Below are 18,820 nucleotides of genomic sequence, written 5' to 3'. Positions count from 1 at the left end.
CAGCAAAATTATCAATTCCATTCTGATTTCGCTCTTGTCAGCTTGACCTCTATTATGTCGGGTTACTAACTCAGATATCTTACCACTTCTTCCAATCGTCGTCTTCAGAAACGGTAAGCATCCGTTGCCCTGCTGCTATCACGATATACAGGAAATTTACCCATGAGGGTTTGGCAACCCTTCTCTGGTTTTGGCCTTCTTTTTTTCCCAACGTTGTAAATCCCTAAGACTGCAAGTGAACCGATCACGCTATTTAGGTGGTCGGAGAATCGTAAATGTCAAAATGTATTTCCAAAATTCCGAAGTAGTTTATTGTTATTTTTAAAATATCCCAGAAAAAAAAACGTATACGCGTAACTGCGAAGCGTGTGTAAAAGTTTCAATGCTCCTACAAAGGGTACTGTTCATTGGCCATCATTCTTTTTATGCCTCGGAATTCAGACCATCCTCTCACTGGTTCGGTACTTGAACGAAAGCATGAAAATAATGATTTGCATTTTGGTGGTATTGACATAAGTTTAAGCCTTTTAATCATGCGCATGCGACAATTCCGCGGTGGTTTTTCAGGTCACACGAGATATAACGAATCTGGGAACAACGATATAAGTGACACGCCCTGCAGCGCGTGTGGGGAACGGACGTGCCCTTCCGTCTTCCTCGGGACAGGAGCGATGTTCAACGGAGCGGCTGCCCTCACCACGGCGGCCGACCAGGCCTCCGCGGACTACCGTATGATCATGCCTATGCTACCGAGTGGAAAGAGGCTGGCGGAGACGGTGTTTTTACACGGGGACCCTCAAGGTAGGCCTTATCGCACGCAGGACTTCGCCGAAGCGCTTGAGGAAACTGTCGGCATGAAGCACGTGGTTGGACTGGGAGCTTTCTTGTTCAATCACGTGTGGGTCTGCACGCTGGACTCCTCTGACAATAAGGAACGCCTCGTCGCTCTGAAGGAGATTACGGTGAAAGGAAAACGATGCATTGTCATTGACCCCAACTTAAAAGAAGCCGTGGTACGAGTCAACTAGCTCCCCACGTTCGTAACCGATGAAGAAGTGTGCAAGGCCCTCGTGGAGTATGGAAACGTGACGAAAATTTGCAGGGAAAAATGGAAGTCTCCAAGTGGAGAATACGAAGTCGAAACGTCGACAAGGTTTGTCACAATCACGATGAAGGATGGAAAAGGAAAGGAAGACCTACCACATCAGTGGAAAGTGGCTGGATATCCTGTCCTTTTATATGTCCCAGGCCGACCGCCGATGTGTCTCCGCTGCGGCCAACTGGGGCACATCAAAAGGCAATGCCGGGCGTCCTGGTGCCGTCATTGCAGAAGTCACGGCCACTTGGAATCGGAGTGTGTGCCCACGTACGCCGCCAAAACCAAGTGCCAGGCGAGCATGCTGCTAGAGAGCGACCTCCTGGATGACGGGCAATGTACCGGAAGCGGATCGAACGGCATAGATGAGGTGGGACGAGCGCATGCCCCCGTCTCTAACCAAACGGAGGCGGCAACGCCCAAAGAAAGCAGTGAAGAGGGATCGGACACCGTAGAGGAAGAACAGGACATGGACGTTGCACGCGCCCCAAACGATGCAGCCCCACCGCAGCGGCTGACCAACCCGCCAGCGCTGGCAGCCGCGCCGGGGAAAACGCGCCCACCAGAACAAGGGGCAAGCTCCAAGGGGACAAGCAAGGTCACACGCCAACGTGCGCGGCAAAAGCCAAAAACGGCGGAGCAGTTTCCCCCGCTAGATGCACATCCCGGGGGAAGGGGTGAATCATCGGAGAACGCCGCCCCCCTGCACGGGGATTAGGAGAGCATCCCGGGGCCGTTTCGGCGCCAACTTGACTGATTAGCGCCGCCGTTTTTTGAGGTAGGAATCTTCTCTCAATGCGACCTCTCAAACCTTTCAAGTGTGCAACGCTTTTTTTTTTTTTTTTTTTGAGGGGGGGGGGGGGGGTGGTAAGGGGGAGAAAACGCAAGTACGCTGCAGATGAACTTTTTAGAAAATAATGTGCCATGAACGACGATCAGTGCTATTATTTGCAAAGTGACGTTGACCAGCTTGTGTCTGGGCTCCTGCTTTTCTGCTTTTCTGAAATGTATTCATTTGAATACAAGGTCTGTAAAGAACAAGGTAATTTGTCTAGAAGAATGCTTTACTGAATTTTCACTTAAACTTTCGGCCATTATGTTGACTGAGGCTTGGAGCACGAGCGAACATGATGTGCTCAGGTTACCAAACTATACGACTTACTACTTAAACCGATCCAATGGACGAGGTGGTGGAATTGCGTTACTGCTCTGCGACATTGCTGAATGTCAGTTACTTGACTGTTACAGTTTGATTACGCCTGACTACGAGATACTCTCTTTGTGTTCAATAAAGACAGTATATTCTGTTTGTTACCGGCCACCTAATGGAGACATCTCGATATTTTTAAGATTCTACGATCAATTTCTGGCCTTCATTGGTGAAAACAAAAAGGCCTTAATTGCTGGAGGTGATTTCAACATCGACATGAGTAACAATAGCCAATCTGCCAGGAATTTTAACACTGCAATAACATCTAATGGTTTTGTCAACATGATTAATGTTCCGACTAGAGTTAAAGCCGAATGCCAATCCGTCCTTGATCTGTTTATTACAAATTCATTGCAGTCGTACGCTAAGACTGGAGGTATAACCTGCAGCGTTAGTGACCATCTCCCTTTGTTCCTTTGTGTGGAAAAGACTCAACTAGCAGCTAACAAAGGCCCTAAAATTCTGTACCAATCAATTATGGAGAAAGCCCTTGATTCTTTCCGCGTTGCATTGCTGCGGGAAAATTGGAACAGAACAGATATTTTCAGTGAGGCGAATGATGCTTACGATAAGTTTATTGACATTTTCAAAAAGCTATATACCGACCACTTCCCTATTAAAGAACGTAAACACAGTCAAAAACAAGGAAGCCGTTGATTACGCCAGAGCTGCGTAAAGAAATGAAAATTAGAAACAAGCTATACAGATGCTTCCTGAATACTCGTGTACCTGATGATTTGAAGATGTTTAAACGGTACCGAAATAAATTGACAAAGAAGCTGCGATCTGAGCGAACAGAATGCCACTCCTCTGCTTTAAGCGATAAAGACAATCGCCATGACGTGTTATCGTCCAGACTGAACGAACTATTAAATCGTGGTTCTCCGCATGCTCCTATCTCGAAACTACGAGTGAATGGAAGGGAATTGTATGGAGCCGAATTAGCTGACGCTTTTAATGATTTCTTCGCAAACCTGACTACACGTGGTCTCGTCGGCTGCTCTCGAATATGTGAGCGTTCGAAATGACAAATCAATGTTTCTACAACCGGTCACCGCGCCTGAGGTGTAATCAGTAATCAAAAGTCTAAATAATAGCAGTAGCTGTGATATTGATGGTCTCCAGATACGGCCTGTAAAGCATGTAGCTGATATAATTGCGCCTATCCTCACTGATATATTTAACACCTTTTTAGAGACAGCTGTCTTCCCATCAAATGTGCAAAATGCAAAGATTACAGTACTTTACAAAAAGGGAGATAGAAATGATCTGGGAAATTATAGGCCAATTTCCATCCTGTCAGTTTTTTCAAAGGTATTTGAAAAACTTTTGCACTCGATACTTTCGGGATTTATTGATAAGTATAGCTTGTTGACGCCACTCCAATTCGGCTTTTGTAAAAACAAATCAAGTGAACTAGCATTACTTGAACAAAAAGAATATATACTCAAGCAATTTGAAAATAAAGCCATCGTTTGTGTTGTATTTGTAGATTTTCCAAAGGCTTCTGACTTAGTAAATCATTACATTTCGCTTGAAAAGCTGAACTGCTACGGTATCCGAGGACGGGTTTTATTGCTTCTAAAATCTTATTTCTCGAACCGAAAACGGGTTGTCCAGATTAACAATATGCGCTCAAAGGCGCAACCAGTACTTTGTGGTGTGCCACAGGGCAGCATATTAGGGCCACTACTCTTCAACGTTTATCTTAACGATATTGTAAATATTAGCCCCACAGAAAAATTTATAGTATATGGGGATGAGACTAGCATATTTTCTTTGGCCGTGATATTCATGAACTTATAGATCGATGTAATAATACAATGAAAACACTCGAGAACTGGTCGGCAGCTAATGCTATGCAAGTAAATGAAAGAAAAACAAAGGCGGTTATATTCAGGCCCAAAAACAAGACCGTTCCTACACATCCAGAAATCTTCCTTAATTCACGTCGTATAGAAGAGGTAGATAATTTCAGGTGTCTCGGTATCATATTTTCCGCCGACATGCTATGGGACGCTCATGTAAACTACTTGCTAACAAAAATAACGCAAATTACTGGCATAATTGGACGCACTTGATACCTCCTTCCCGCGCAAGTTAAATGGCTTCTTTGTAATTAACTGTTTTACTCACACTTAAACTATTGTCAAGTAGTGTCGGGGACAACTACATTTTCAAACCTGCAGTGTATTCATTTATTACAAAACAAATATGTTCGCCACATCTATAACGCTCCTTATGGAACACCAAGTTCAATTTTCTTTCGTCGTTCTCGCGTTATCAGGGCACACAACCTATACAGATAACGTTTGAGTGCTCGTTATAAATTAGAAACAATGAGAAATATAAGTAATATACGCAATCTTTCCCAACTGCAAATAAAAACCTCTAGTTACTGTACAAGACACAAAGAGAGCTGGGTAGTCCCTACAACTCTACTAAACTCCGGAAAAGAATGTCTCCTTTATCTTTTACCATCCCTTTTAAACAACTATCACCACGTTCATTTTGATCTGTACGCTCGCAGATATAGTGAACCTCGCGCAATGTACGAAGCATAAAAACACACATATGTATGTCTGTGTGTATGTGTGTATATATATGTGCGTCACTGGTTATGTGTATGTACGTGTGTATAATATGTGTGCGTGCTTGTATGTATGTGCATGTGTATGTGCATATATATATATGTGTGTTTATATATGTGCATGTATGCATGTATGTATATGTATATATATATATATGTTGTGTTAAAGCGTCTTAAGAATATTTAGATAGTTTTCCCTTTCTTGTGTACAACTTCCCGATTTCTTTTATAGGCCAGTGCTATTCTTTTTCATGTATTGCTGATAGTTGTCTGTTGTTCCTTGTTATGATGAAAGTACCTTGTATTATTATATAATTTCTTGTGTTCTTTTAAATGTCTTCTAAATGTCTTTCTTGTCACTGTATGCATCTGAGGGGGCTGAGGACCAGTCAAGCTGCTTGAACAGCTTTTTCCTCAGCCCCCACCAGGCTTATACATGGAAAATAAAGCTATTATTATTATTATTATTATTAAGTAGTTGTTTTACTATACACTTTCGCGCAAAATGTCCCTACCCCAAAACCGTGCACCATGTTGTTCTTAACGATTTCTCTGCGGAGGAGTTGTAACTATATTCCCGCATGCATGATTGAGAATATATACGCTTCTCCGATGATCTAAAAGATACGCGGACACTCTTACTCCGAGAGTGAAAGACAAGGAGGCCAGAATGACCTTGCCTAGTCAGGCTCGCCCGAGCTCTTTCCATAACATTCTAGTCTGTTGCTCAGACATTTGTTCCTCAAACACCTGTTGGTCTAGTAGCGTTTAGCGTAGAGTTCTGATTGGGTTACGATATTTCTCATCCAATCCTTGAATTTATACTTTCTATTTGTTCTTGAAGCTGGGGCTGATGCAGTCTGTTGGACAGACTGCATCAGTGAACTATCACTGACGTTATCGAACAAGAAAATAGATGTCAAAGAGTTGACAAAGACGACCCCCCCCTCCCCGTGTAGGGTGGTCAGCGTTCAGGGGCAGGGTGTTAAATTCACGTGCCGAGGTGTGGATTGAGGTATCTTCTTGTTCCTCTACCACTCTGGCTTCTAGTAAAAATCTTAGTTGCGAGTTTGTTTAGGCCCTGTCCCGTTCTTCTTCATTCTTTTTGGGTCTTCGCTATCCTAAATATATATACATTTTTTATAAACAAAAATGCATACTTTCTAAGCAAGCTAAATCCGACCAATTTCTCTATCTTGTTTCGTTCAAAGGATGTTGATTGTCTGATCAACATACATATGAAACGTGTATTAGCAAATCATATTCTGCATAAGACGGCAATTCGTTCATTCAAATTGGTGGTACGCGATTAAACTACGCATACACACAGAAGCAGCTTTCACAAAACAAAAATGTATCTTTAGTTAGAGACAGAAACCAGACACAGCTATCTTTAAATTGTGGTAAATGCGCAAATTTGCAAAAAACAAAAACCGAGAAGTGCACAAACAGGGGTGTGGATTTCTTGTGCCAAGGCTTTTTTCCCCGTCAAATTCGCGTTGCTTCCATTTTGTAAGATAATCAGCAAACTCGCATAACTTTATGACTCGTTGAACTGCATTCTTTTTTCATCGCGCCCTGTTCTTTTTCAGTGCTGTACTTGTGCACGTCTTGTTTCTCGTCCTTTGCCGAATTAGCGCTGCTTCATTCATGTAAGTTTATTAACCAACTCGCCCAATTTTTGGCCTTGTTATACCTCAGCTATCCTTCTGATAGCAACCAGGGGTAGGCAAAGTTTTGCTCCTGTAGGAGAAATCGCGGAAAAGCGGAGGCGTAGCAGGCCGGACGGAGAAATATAGATTGGATTTGGGGGGGGGGGGGGGGTCTCTAGTAATTGAATTTAAAGAAACTGTCTCATCCTAAGCGTGATATGCAAATATGATCATTGCTTGAGCCCGGTCTCAGTAGGAGTTTGGGTGATCAATATTGGTTACCATGCTGCGAACATTCCTAATGAAACGCTTAACTAAAGTCGTAGAACATTTTGGAGACGCACATCTGTAATTTGCAAGACCCACGTTTGCCTTCCATCTTTATCTTCAGAAAGTAAGTTCGCAGAAATATGGGTACGTTGTGTAGCGAATACTTCGAACAAGGCCACTGCGAGAGTTTGCAGAGTTAAGCAGTTCAATTCGGGGAGGCCAGCGTAAAACTTAACAAAGTAGTTAGCTGTAATGTGTTCTTCAAGTTCCTGCCTGTATCGAGTCCACCTCATCAGTGAACTCTCTGAAATATTTATTGATCTTGTTCAAAGTTAATACGTCCTGTTTCACCGGGTTCGCAAACAAACATAACCCTTGCACTGGAGAGCGTGTTTGGGGTGGCGTGCCGGAAAGGGAAGGGTTCTCGTAGCATGCTGGGGCTGAGAGGAAGCGCTCTATTCGACCATTGAGCTGAAGGAAGTCCTCTACGTGGGTCTATTATAGATGAGCCACACCTAAATTGCGAGCTTCTCCAATGAAGCAGTCAAATGCAAGATCAAGGTGTGCGTGAAAATAAGGTGCGTAATTATCAACCCATTCTAATGAAGAGATCAAGCTGAGATTTCTGTGGCTCCTACTGCATTTTCAGACAGAAAATACAACAATGTTCTTGAGACATTTGGCACGGTCAGAGATATTCAAAGGAATGATGGCGATTTTACCAGCCTGAAGAGACTGAAACAATGACACTAGTCGTGACACTAGTCCTGAGGGAGCGTCTTTCTTTGTAAAAGGATGCACACTTACCTAACATCTATGGTGTGAAAACGCTTGTCACAATGCCTGGATGTGTTCATCAGTGTCTACGATGTGAAGCCATCGCTCATATTCGTAGTCAGTGCTGTACACCCCGATGTACCAAGTGTTGGCGGTATGGGCTTACGGGGATTTCTCCCCGTAAGCAGAGGCGCGCTCCTCTTTGGCGTGGTTTGAGCGAATATTTGTTTAAGCTCGTTATCGCAGCGATTACGCTAGCTGTATAATGGTACAAAAGTAAAATGTAGCAGACAATTGGTTTTGGACTACATCCAGCTCAGTGATCAAGTAATTTTGGTTTCAACTAATGAGTGTGTCAGGAAATGTCGACCACTTATCACACTAAAAAAAGGGTGTAGTCTTACACCCCTTGCCACATATACCATCCCAAAACTTCAGTCCGTCGCACAGTGCACTCATGTCTAACAGGTGGTACCAGCGTTTACGAGTGGCTTGATGACCGAGTGGGACAATTTATTAAAAAAAGCTACTGCACGTGTTACTGACCGCAAAACATATGCTTGGGCCTCGAAAGGTCCGCAGATGTACTAAATAAAAAAAATAAACCTCGGGGTTTTCTTGGCCCTACAGCAAAACCTCACGATTCTTTTTTGTTATAGTCTTTGCTATATACTTTATCTGTTTAATAAGTTATACAGCACCGTTACCAAGCCGCTCGCAAACGTTGGGGCCGTTAGTTTGAAGTAAGGCTAACGTACGTCGAACAGGACTTTTGGGGTGTAGTATAGGTGGCAAAATGCGTAAAACTACACCCTTTTTAAGAGTGATGAAAACAATTCCATGGCGGGTATTGAATAAAAATGACTCAACATTGTGGGCAACAGTTTTCGAACAAGTTTGCCTGAATTTGTAGGAATGTACTATCGGGGAAAAATGAAATGCGAACAGAGGAGCGCGTGGCTCGCGGTATAGGCTGCGCCGCCTGGAAGTGAGCCTAGGAGCGAGGGTGCGTGGCCTACTCCGACGTGTTCACGCCCCTCCCTCTGCGCTCCCCAAGCTTCAGCAGTGCGCCTCTTAGTGCGCTGAAAGCTATCACCGCTATCTTTGCTGGCTCAGCGCGTGCAGTGCAAAGAAGCTCGCCGCACTCGCCGAGCAGGCAAAGATAGCGGTTACAGCTTTCAGCGCACTGAGAGGCGCACTGCCAAAGCTGGGGGAGCGCCAATCAAGAGGCGTGAACACATCGAAGTAGGCCACGCACCCTCGCTCCTAGGCTCACTTCCAGGCGGCACAGCCTGTACCGCGAGCCACGCGCTCCTCTGTTCGGATTTCATTTTTCCCCGATACCACATTGTATAAAATACGGTGGTACCACCATTACTTTTTTTAGCAAAACAATCCGCGCTTGCTTCACCGTAGGAGTACAAACAATGCCTCCGCGATGCATTCTGTCTCAGCTAGGCATACAATGACGATTGTTCATTTTACAGTCTTGGAATCAGCAACTTACGCAGGAAAGTGACGCTTGCTTGAACGTCAGTAAAGTAATAGAACTCAAGGACATGTAGAGGACGCAAAGCAATAAACTCTGCTTACTCAACAATAGAAATTGATAGGAAAGCCCAGAACAAAGTGGGATCACATTCGCGCCAAGATTAACGTTTCCTTGGTCAGTTAGGAAACCTCGCGAATGTGGAAAGTTTTCTTAAATCTAACAAAAAAGAAAGGGTTCCTCGAGCGGGACGTTTCGCGTAATGTAACGGTAAGGCCTACGACAAACGTTAGATTTTTTTTTTTTTTTTAACCTGCGGTGAGGTATAATTTTTAAATAAACCCCGGTTGAGAATAATTAACTCGCCTATTATTAAGGAAACGGGTACCCTAACCGCAAACTGAATTGTAAGCAACACCTAACATAATTTCATAGACAAGAAATGTAACATTTTAATATCGGGTTAAAGGCGATTCAAAAATATATTATGTCTGATTCAACAAAATAGAAATCGCTGGCAACGTTCCTTTATGTTTAGTCTTAATTGCTGACTTTTCAAGCATGAAGTGGTGTTTAACGCAAGCCCCTGCCCCCCCCCCCCCCCCCCCCCCCAAAAAAAAAAAAAAAGTCTGCCTGTTTGCTTGTTTGTTTATTTTCCAAAACGTTTAGCGGGGAAATGGAATTCACGTGGCCAATAGACTTTCAACGCTCCGATTCGATACATTTCGTTTCTTGTGCATTAATAAGACAGATCGGAAACGCCGGAAAGTCAAGGTGGAGTGGTATAGAGGTTAGCACACCCGACCGGATATTGGCAGACCCAGAGTTTAAATCCTGGCTCCGCCGTTATATTGGCATTCGGCGGGTTCCTGAAAACTTTAATTCTTTGATTGATTGGATTAAGTGCGGTTCATTCATGTGCATATGTTTGTTTATATCCTCCTCGGAGGCCAAGTACGATGGTCGGAAGCGCCCGTGTTGAATATTCAATAACGTGACTCTTGATTCTCGCAGATGATGATGATATCGTGTCTCTAAAAGCTCATAAACAAAAAAATACTACATGTACACGGGACGAGACAGAACGGTGGGAAGATTTCTGGAGCACAAACGAGCACGTACCACGTGATACCAAACGGCGTGTGTTTACAGAATACCTCCGATTGGATACATTTCGTTTCTTGTGCATTAATACGACAGATAGGAAACACCAGAAAGCGAAGGTGGACTGGTGTAGTGGTGGCACACCCGACCGGACATTGGGAAGCTCAGAGTTCAAATCCTGGCTCCGCCGTTATTTTGGCTTCCGGCAGGTTCCTGAAAAAATTTTTTTTATTCATTTGATGAAGTCGGGTCAATTCATCTGCATATGTTCGTTAATTTATATATATATATATATATATATATATATATATATATATCTTTTTTCTTTTTACTTTTCCTTACCCCTCTTTTCCCTTCTTTCTTTTTTGCGGGACTACGCCACGCAATTGGGGTTTGCCTGAATAAAAAAAAGGACCAACAACCAACGAACTACATTCCGATATGGAATATGAGTCTTTATTTTTACGTGTCAAATCATTTTTAAATTTTATTTCCATGGTGGTAATTTTTTAATGCACTTTGATGTTATTTTATACATCAGAGTTGAAGTGCTTAGGAACTGGTGTATTTTCCTTATTTGCAATGCCAGACTTGTGAACATAAAATCGGTCCCTCATGGAATTTTTAGTTTCCCCCACATATTGAATATTTCAGAGCGTGCGATTAATATATATATTATGTCAGGAGTTTTGAAGTCTATACGTTTATTAATATTAATGAAGAAAGCTGTTGCGCAGCTCGAAATAGGATCAGCTGCCAAAATGAAAGGGCAGAGCTGGCATGGGTTATTGCAACATGGACGGCATCCTCCGGATGAATTGGGTTTTTTGTATACGAGGGAAAAAGCACAGTAACCCCGGAAGAGTATTTTACGTGTGTGTGTGCGGGGGGGGGGGGGGGAAGATAAAAAAAATATTAAAATTGAAAAGAAACATTATCAAGATTTTCCTGTTTATAGTAAGTTTATTATCACTATGTGCCCATACATTCATCCAAAATTTCTGTTACGAAGCAATGAGATGTTGACACAATCGGATTCAATACCAGTAGGTATACGGCGGCATCGATCTACGGTGTCGATGTAAAATAAACTAATGTGGCGATGCAGGCGAGTTGGTTATGCACGTTGAAAGTAGTGAAAGCGCACAATAAAGACGAATACGAAGACGGAGAGGCAAACAGGACGAGCGCTGACTATCAACTGAATTTTTCATTGCAAAAAATAGAAACAGCAAATAAAACCAGCAAGAGCCACAAATACTACAAATGTGACAAGTCATCAATGACTCGGCCACCACACGTGTCAATAAAGTCCACTTCCTTTTTGTGAAGGAAAAGTGAGGGCTGTCTGATATACTTATCAGGACATTCCTTTTTTATCATGTAAGCCTCCAGTACCTCCCTCGCCACCTCTTCTTTACCTCTCCCAACGATTGTAGTGCCTTGAAAGTTGGGAATGCAGCGGCAATCTCTGCAATGTATGTGTAAATGGGCTCCTGTTGTTGAACGCAGTGATAAAGCATGTTCACGCAACCGGTCATTCAAGCACCTTCCACTCTGGTCTATGTAAACCTTGCCGCAGCCCAATGGAATTTTATAGATCACGCCCGCCGCACATTCCACTTATTTGTTTACGTGCTTCACTGTGCATTGCCGCTTTTCACAGAAACATCACAGAGCACTTCCCAGTGCTCTGTGATATTTTTTTGGCCAAGTATGACCGAGCAATTGAGAATGCCTTGAAAGGCAAACCTGTGACCAAGTTGTTTAGGTGCGTAGACGATTATTTAGTGATTTTGCAAAACTGTGAAACCCTTACTGTATGTGAAGTTGTTGAAGATGTGATGAGCGTGTTTAAAGAAAGTTCTAGAGGCCTGAAGTTCACCCTTGAACGTCAGGATGGGAAGTTTCTACAGTTTCTGGATTTGCGAAAGCAATTTACAGGGGAACACGTGTGCTGAGGTTACAAAACCGCGTACCCACAAGGGAATCCTCCCCTATGATTCGGCGCATTCGAAGTTGGTGAAACGGAGCATTGGGTCGTCATGTCTAGAGACGGCAATTGGAAAGTCATGTCACCATGCCATGCACGACAGCCTCTGTAGTCAAGTCAAGAGACTTGGAAGCGCAGGGTATCCTACTTCCCTCATGCTCGCACTGGCTGAAAAACTTCTGAAGAAGTTCAGGGGCAAAAGCCAAAAGGACAAGCAAAAAAAGAGAGCAAGTCCCCACGTGATGCCATACTTACAAGGGTGTCACACAATATAAAAAAAGTGGCGGAAAGGTTCGAGGTACCTCTGGTATTTTCAGCACCACGTTAACTGGCTCAACTATATCCGAAGATAAAAGAAAAAGGCAAAGATAAGCGGAAATGCACCGTGAAGCACGTAACCAAATACGTGGAACGTGCGGTGGAAGTGATCTATAAAATTCCATTGGGCTGCGGCAAGGTTTACACAGGCCAGACCGGAAGGTGCTTTAATGAACGGTTGCGTGAACATGCCTTATCACTGCGTTCAACAACAGGAGCCCATTTGCACATACATTGCAGAGATTGCCGCTGCATTCCCAACTTTCAAGACACTACAATCGTTGGGAGAGGTAAAGAAAAGGTGGCGAGGGAGGTACTGGAGGCTTATATGATAAAGAAGGAATGTCCTGATAAGTGTATCAGTCAGCCCTCACTTATCCTTCACAAAAAGAAAGTGGACTTTATTGACACGTGTGGTGGCCGAGTCATTGATGACTCGTCACAATTGTAGTATTCGTGGCTTTTGCTGGTTTCATTTTGCTGTTTCTATTTTTTCCAATAAAAAATTCGGTTGATAGTCAGCGCTCGTCCTGTTTGCCTCTCCGCCTTCGTATTCCCCTTTATTGTGCGCTTTCACTACTTTCGATGTAAAATGCATTGTAAAATCGGGCGCCTGCACGTATAGAAAGCTGACATTTTCAACAGAGGTGTATTCTAATCGTGGACGCATTCAACAAAGGTGTATCTTAATCGTGGACGCATTTTCTCTATTATAAGTCTTATGAACTTGACGACAGAACTTACGAATTTGCAGAGGATCAGCTGTCCCCCAGATGCATCAGAGGCGGCCTTCGTCTACTCCGTGCAGAGAGGACTTTCGAAGTCACCCTCATAACTCCACCTTACTTACACGGGTTAAAGGGATACGGAAACCAATTTCAGAGCGCATGTCTTCGCTTCAACATAAAGCGGGTTGCAGTAGCACTACTCAAATACCAACATTTAAAAAAAAAAAAACAACGTATTAAAACGTATTTTAATGGAATAAAACGATAACCCAACATTATTTGGTGAATGTCCGTGAAGCTTCGATGGAAAGTCGTGACGGCATCAGAATAATAAGACCAGCGCCAGAATCGGAACTACGCTCACTCAGACATTCCTTCTGCCTGAACGCAGTACCCAGACGCTTTGGTGAAGAAAGTCACAAGAGAGGGGCCACTATTGGTTTAATTTTTAAAAAGTCCTTTCGGACAACGCTTGTTTGGGGTGGTTTCGGGTACGACCGTGCGACGTCATGTCGATGTTACGAAATGTCGATTTAAACGAGCCCGAATGCTCAACTCTGCCGATGACGGAATAACCACCTTGGTCGACTGCTAAAAAATCAACACAACTACCACCATTGCTAATCGAAGACAGCCTGAACGGCTCTGCAAAGCAGCGAAAGTGGAAACAAATCGCCGCAGCATTTTTGTGGCTTCGGGGTTGCGGGAAGTAGCCGACGTCCAGGAAGATACGTTTGAACTGCAAGAGTGTCAGCAAGAGCCACGTAAATACATCTTCAGCGTAAAAGCGTAACCTCGCTGGCACGTGACCGTCGGATTGTGTCGTGGTAAGCGCTTCGGGAACGATCATTTACAGCGAATTATCTTAACCGCTGGGCCACTAGAAACACTCTGATTCGCTGCTGACGTGACGCTCGGCAGATAAAGATTGGACCGGCATTTAGCCGCGTCCTACAACTGCTCTAGCTAGACATGTGTTGCCGTACCGTCATGTCGGAATAAAAGCGATATACTAAAATAAGCGTTCGTAGCCATTTTGTTTGTGAAAGCAATCCATATGGCGTTTATTTCCGGTCTATAACTAGAATTACCTATTTTCGGAGTTTGGCTGTCGCAAAATGCACAGGGTATTTCTCGGAGTTTAATATTTCCGAAAATTCGGAGCTTATCGAGGTCTATTTTTGTCAAATTCCCGATTCTTCAAAATTCGAAACAATTCAGATGTGTGCGGGTGTGTGTGTGTGTTTTTTTTTTTTTTTTGCAATAATAAGAATACTTTTTTCTGGGTATAAACGTGTGTTAGATACAAAACAACGCGCATCAATTCATATCCCTTGAGCTGAATATGGCGTTCGTGCCATTGACATGGTCAGTACTAGTTATTGCTACGAAATTGGTTGAAAACAAGTGTTGCTTCGATAAACCCGGATACTTTCAAAACAATAAACCCCTGGAGTAGTCGCCAGGAAGCTCGTTTTCATTCCATCCTATCCAGTAACATCCCGCTGCTGCGCGGGGCGGAGCGTTAAAGTGTATAATATAGATCCTTCAACGGCCAACCCAATCTTCCCCTTCTATGAACTCCCTATGGTTCATAGCTTTCACTGATACAGAAACGTAACTCCGCCTTCTTCTAAAAGCACAAACAGAGTGACTCAAACTGTATTTTCTGGTTTTTGGTAGAGCGCAGGGTAGCTGAATTTGGGCAGCACTGAGATGAGAAATGTTATTGTGGAGAGCATTCGCAAGGTCACACGCCCTATAGACGGCGGGCGGTAGTTCCAAGATGGTGGATGCGCCGGGGATAGAGAACCTAGATTCGAGAAAAAATCCACCTGAAATCATGGGGAGCGTTTGCAATTTATTGGCAGACACCTCTCGCGCCGATTTGTCGCAAGTGCGCATGCGCTGCGTTGTCGCGTGGCAAGGAGTCAAGCAGGCGGAAAGGCAGAGACGTTTGCAGACCATGGAATGCGTTTGACACCTCCTCGCAGGCCGTGTTCAAACGCGAATCAAAACCCACGTGAAAAACGAACCGGCTGGGGATAGTGCCGACCACGGGCTACGGACATGTTGACGTGTGTTCAGAACGTAAGCATGTTTAGGCTGTGCCGGCCAGCAGTGCTCCAGGCACTGGGGGCCGGTACAGAACCCCGCAATACGTTCATTACCGTCCAGCTTCTTTTCCCCTACACAATAACGTGGCGGGCGCCCAAAACGAGCTCGTCTTAACAACATTTCGAAAAGTACCAGCTTAAGCTAACACTTGAAAAAAAAGAAAGAAATACCGACATGTTTGCTTTCTGAACACACATCAAGATGTCCGTAACCTGTGGTCGGCAATTTTCCCAGCCGCTTTTTCCCAGTCACCCTGTGCGGCTTAAGGCCCGTTCACACTCTTGCGACCTCTTAAACATGGGTTCCTTAAAACTTCTTAAACCATAAAACAAACTGGCGCCATCTATTGGGAAGCAGTTTAAACTCGGCGGTCCGGCATATTTTTTTTTTTATTTCTCGCGCATTATCCTTTTTTTCTTGGCTCGAAAGAATTTTCTCAATGTTATAAACGAGCCTTTCTATGGGTATTACGCACATTTGACCTCGGAAATCCCGCAAAACCTTCGCTCTTGTGAAATGCAGTTCCAGGGTCACCGCATAGATGGCGCCACAATGCCAGTGTGTTCCCTCATTCTAAAAACATTTAACAAGTTTTAAGAGATCTCGTCTCTCTCAGTCGTACTCGGTCGCAAGAGTGTGAACGGGCCTTTACTCGTTTAAACGAGTAAGCCGCACAGGTTATCCGTCAAGCTCCGGAAGAGCAACGTTCTCATTTTTGATGTTTGTTTTGGGGGTTCCCGGCCGCATATTCGGAGATGCCCCCTGGCAGAGCCCCGCGAGAGAGAAAAGAAGGAGGGAGAGGAGGAAAGGGAGGAGGGAAGCATACCGCGATTGGCTGACAGAGTCACGTGGTACCACGCCACTATGGGCTCTTCTAAGCTGCGTGCAGCCCCCCTCCCCCCCGCTACCACCGTTGAGCAGACGACCGCCGTTTTGGACTTGGACTACTCCACGCCCCAGTCGAGAAAATGCAGTGATGCAGTGCTAGATATTGGAAGACATCGTTGGTGTGACAGTGGATAACATACGCGCACAGGTCTCATTGCTGACTGGGCAGCACGCTACGGCCGCTTTATGCATTACGCCGTAGCGTTCACGTACGCCAAGACGGAAGGGTGTGTTTAGGCCTAAGGACCCGCGACCGCAGCCGGCGTTCCGAAGTTGTTTACGGCCTGAAAATAAACCCAGCTCGTTTGTCATTCGCTAAAACGCCCCAGTGTAGGTACTGATTTTACCATTCGCACGACCCGCTGCTGCGGTGTTGTTTAGTCTTCGTCTGCCCTACCGCGGTACCCAACTCGCCGCTTGGCAGTATCCACGGGCGTAACATCGTTTGCCCGTTGCTGCCCTCAACAGGAATCGCGCCAGTGAGGCATGTACAGTACGTGAGACGCCAATGGAACACAAGCGGTGCACGTGGGGATTGCGCTTTGCATATATACGCTGTCACGCCTCGGCAAGAGTCAATCGCGCTCTCCGCTTCCGTTCGAAACGGACAAGTGCATTTTCACGCTTTCGGCGAAAGATACCTATACCCGATGTCAGCTTTGTTGTGCTCCACTGGAGAAGGTACTATCGGAAACAATATGAGCGTGAACGGAGGCGCGTTCACGCTCACGCTGTTTCCGATAGTGCTAAACCATAAGCGCAGCTGCCTCGACCAGTGCTTTTATTGCGCGAGCACTCGAGGAGCTGAAGCATGCTCGCGGGCAGCGTGCACGCACTCGTACACCCACAGTGCAGCACAAAGCCGACTCCAAGTGTAGCGATTATTTTGCAAATTTAGCGAAGGAAGCGGGCAGTGAGAAAATATTCCACAAGCCGACCGGCGATTTACTGTCATCGTCCTCACTTGCAGCCTCACCTGCAGCGACGACTGGGCTCGTGTGAATGAATTGGCTGATGTCAAGGATTGTCCTTGTTTTACTTACCTCAGCCTTTGCAATATGTGATATGCACATATTTGCCCTCTATCTGATGTGCATGCATGCTGCAAACAGCAGGTGTCAGATTTGTCCTAGCTATGCTCGCCTCAGAATATCTGCGATGAATTGTATGCACATGTCTGCAAGCCGCTGATAGCCGCGCCCGAGTGACTTGGGGCCTGTGCTAGACAGTGCGAGGGCTGGCTTTGCCTGCCTGACCTCGCACTGTCTGGCACAGTGCGAGGTCAAGCGGACTTTTTGAGATTACAAAAACCTGGCCCAACTGACACACGGCAGTGGCAAATACGTAGCCCAGACATGAAGGGAAACCGATCTCGGGCAGTATAAACATTGTTTCAGCAACAGGGTTTCAAAATGCAGCTGCAAAAAGATGCGCTGCGTGTCGGGCACAGCTTTGAACGTTGCCAGTGAGGTTTCTTTCTCCAGAACCTACAAAAATAAGCGCTCCCATCTCAGTTTGTCCTCGTTTCAAACCCTGGTGGCGGTATCTTTTCCCCGAAGCTTCAAAAAGTAAGCACTTTCATCTCAGTTTGTCCTCGTTTCAAATCCTGGTGGTGTTAACCACTTGCGAGGCTGCATCAGCACCAATTTCCACTACAGAATACTGGCACTTCTGGCCGCATACCCTTCCCGAAGCATGTGCAGTCGAACTATGAAACGTCTCATTTTTCTGAAACCGATAAAAAAAATATAAGACGTAAGATATTCTCAGGTGATCAGCTTGGTCAACTATGTGCGCAAGACCCCACAATCAAACTTCTCAGTCTATAACTGGTCATCCTTGCACGCAACTTTACAAACCAATTTATTTCAGGCATATTACACTGGCACGCACAACAGCAAGTTTGCAACAGGAGCACTGGCAACGCACAAATACACGCAACCAAAAATATGAAGGAAGCGTAACGAGAAACTGTTGGCTAGCACTCTACGTAGTTAAAGCCAAATAGCCTTTAACAGTTCTTTGCAAAGTCCCGTTTGAGTGTTAGGCACTTTTCCTAGTGGTGCCCACCCGTAGAAAAAAAAAGTTATTTCTCTTGGTCGTCGCGCCAGTCACGTACAGCGTTTATGACGGCTTTCTTACCGGAGTGGCTGTCTTTTCAGATCTCGTTTGGGTGCAGGGAATGGATCAAAGTGACAGTGCCAAATCCAGCGAGTGGGGTGCGTGGGATAAGAGTTCAAGTCAGATTCATGGAACTGCGGTGGGGATAGTGCGCAATAGTCTTGGAGGAAAATCACGCCGGTGTGTTCAAGATTCCTGCAATGTTTCTCGGCAATGGTGGCTCACAATTTTGCAACATGCCGGGCTGGATGGAGTGCTGCTGAAATGATGTGGAAATATTAAAGTTACAAACCGGCAGTTTTTTTTCTCTAATGCACTAGTTTATTTCTATGTAGGCTCATTACTGTCAAACATTGTGCATATGAATCCAATAAGGGGTAACTATTTTTAAGTAGCCATTAAAAAGTTAACACTATTAGTGGTAACACTAAGGAGGGATGAAGAGAAAGAAATAATAAACCTTTGT

At 44.7% G+C, this 18,820-nt stretch overlaps 1 pseudogene; it reads left to right on the top strand.

Annotated features, from left to right (window-relative positions):
• Positions 1–731: 731 nt before the first annotated feature.
• Positions 732–1,814, top strand: LOC8052974 (annotated as a pseudogene).
• Positions 1,815–18,820: the final 17,006 nt, after the last annotated feature.

This window comes from Ixodes scapularis, unplaced genomic scaffold (genome assembly GCF_016920785.2).
Source record: "Ixodes scapularis isolate PalLabHiFi unplaced genomic scaffold, ASM1692078v2 PGA_scaffold5__190_contigs__length_132052651, whole genome shotgun sequence".
NCBI classification, from domain to species: Eukaryota; Metazoa; Arthropoda; class Arachnida; order Ixodida; family Ixodidae; genus Ixodes; species Ixodes scapularis.
The sequence above is the reverse complement of the archived record's forward strand: the minus strand, read 5'-3'. Positions and strand labels throughout refer to the sequence as shown.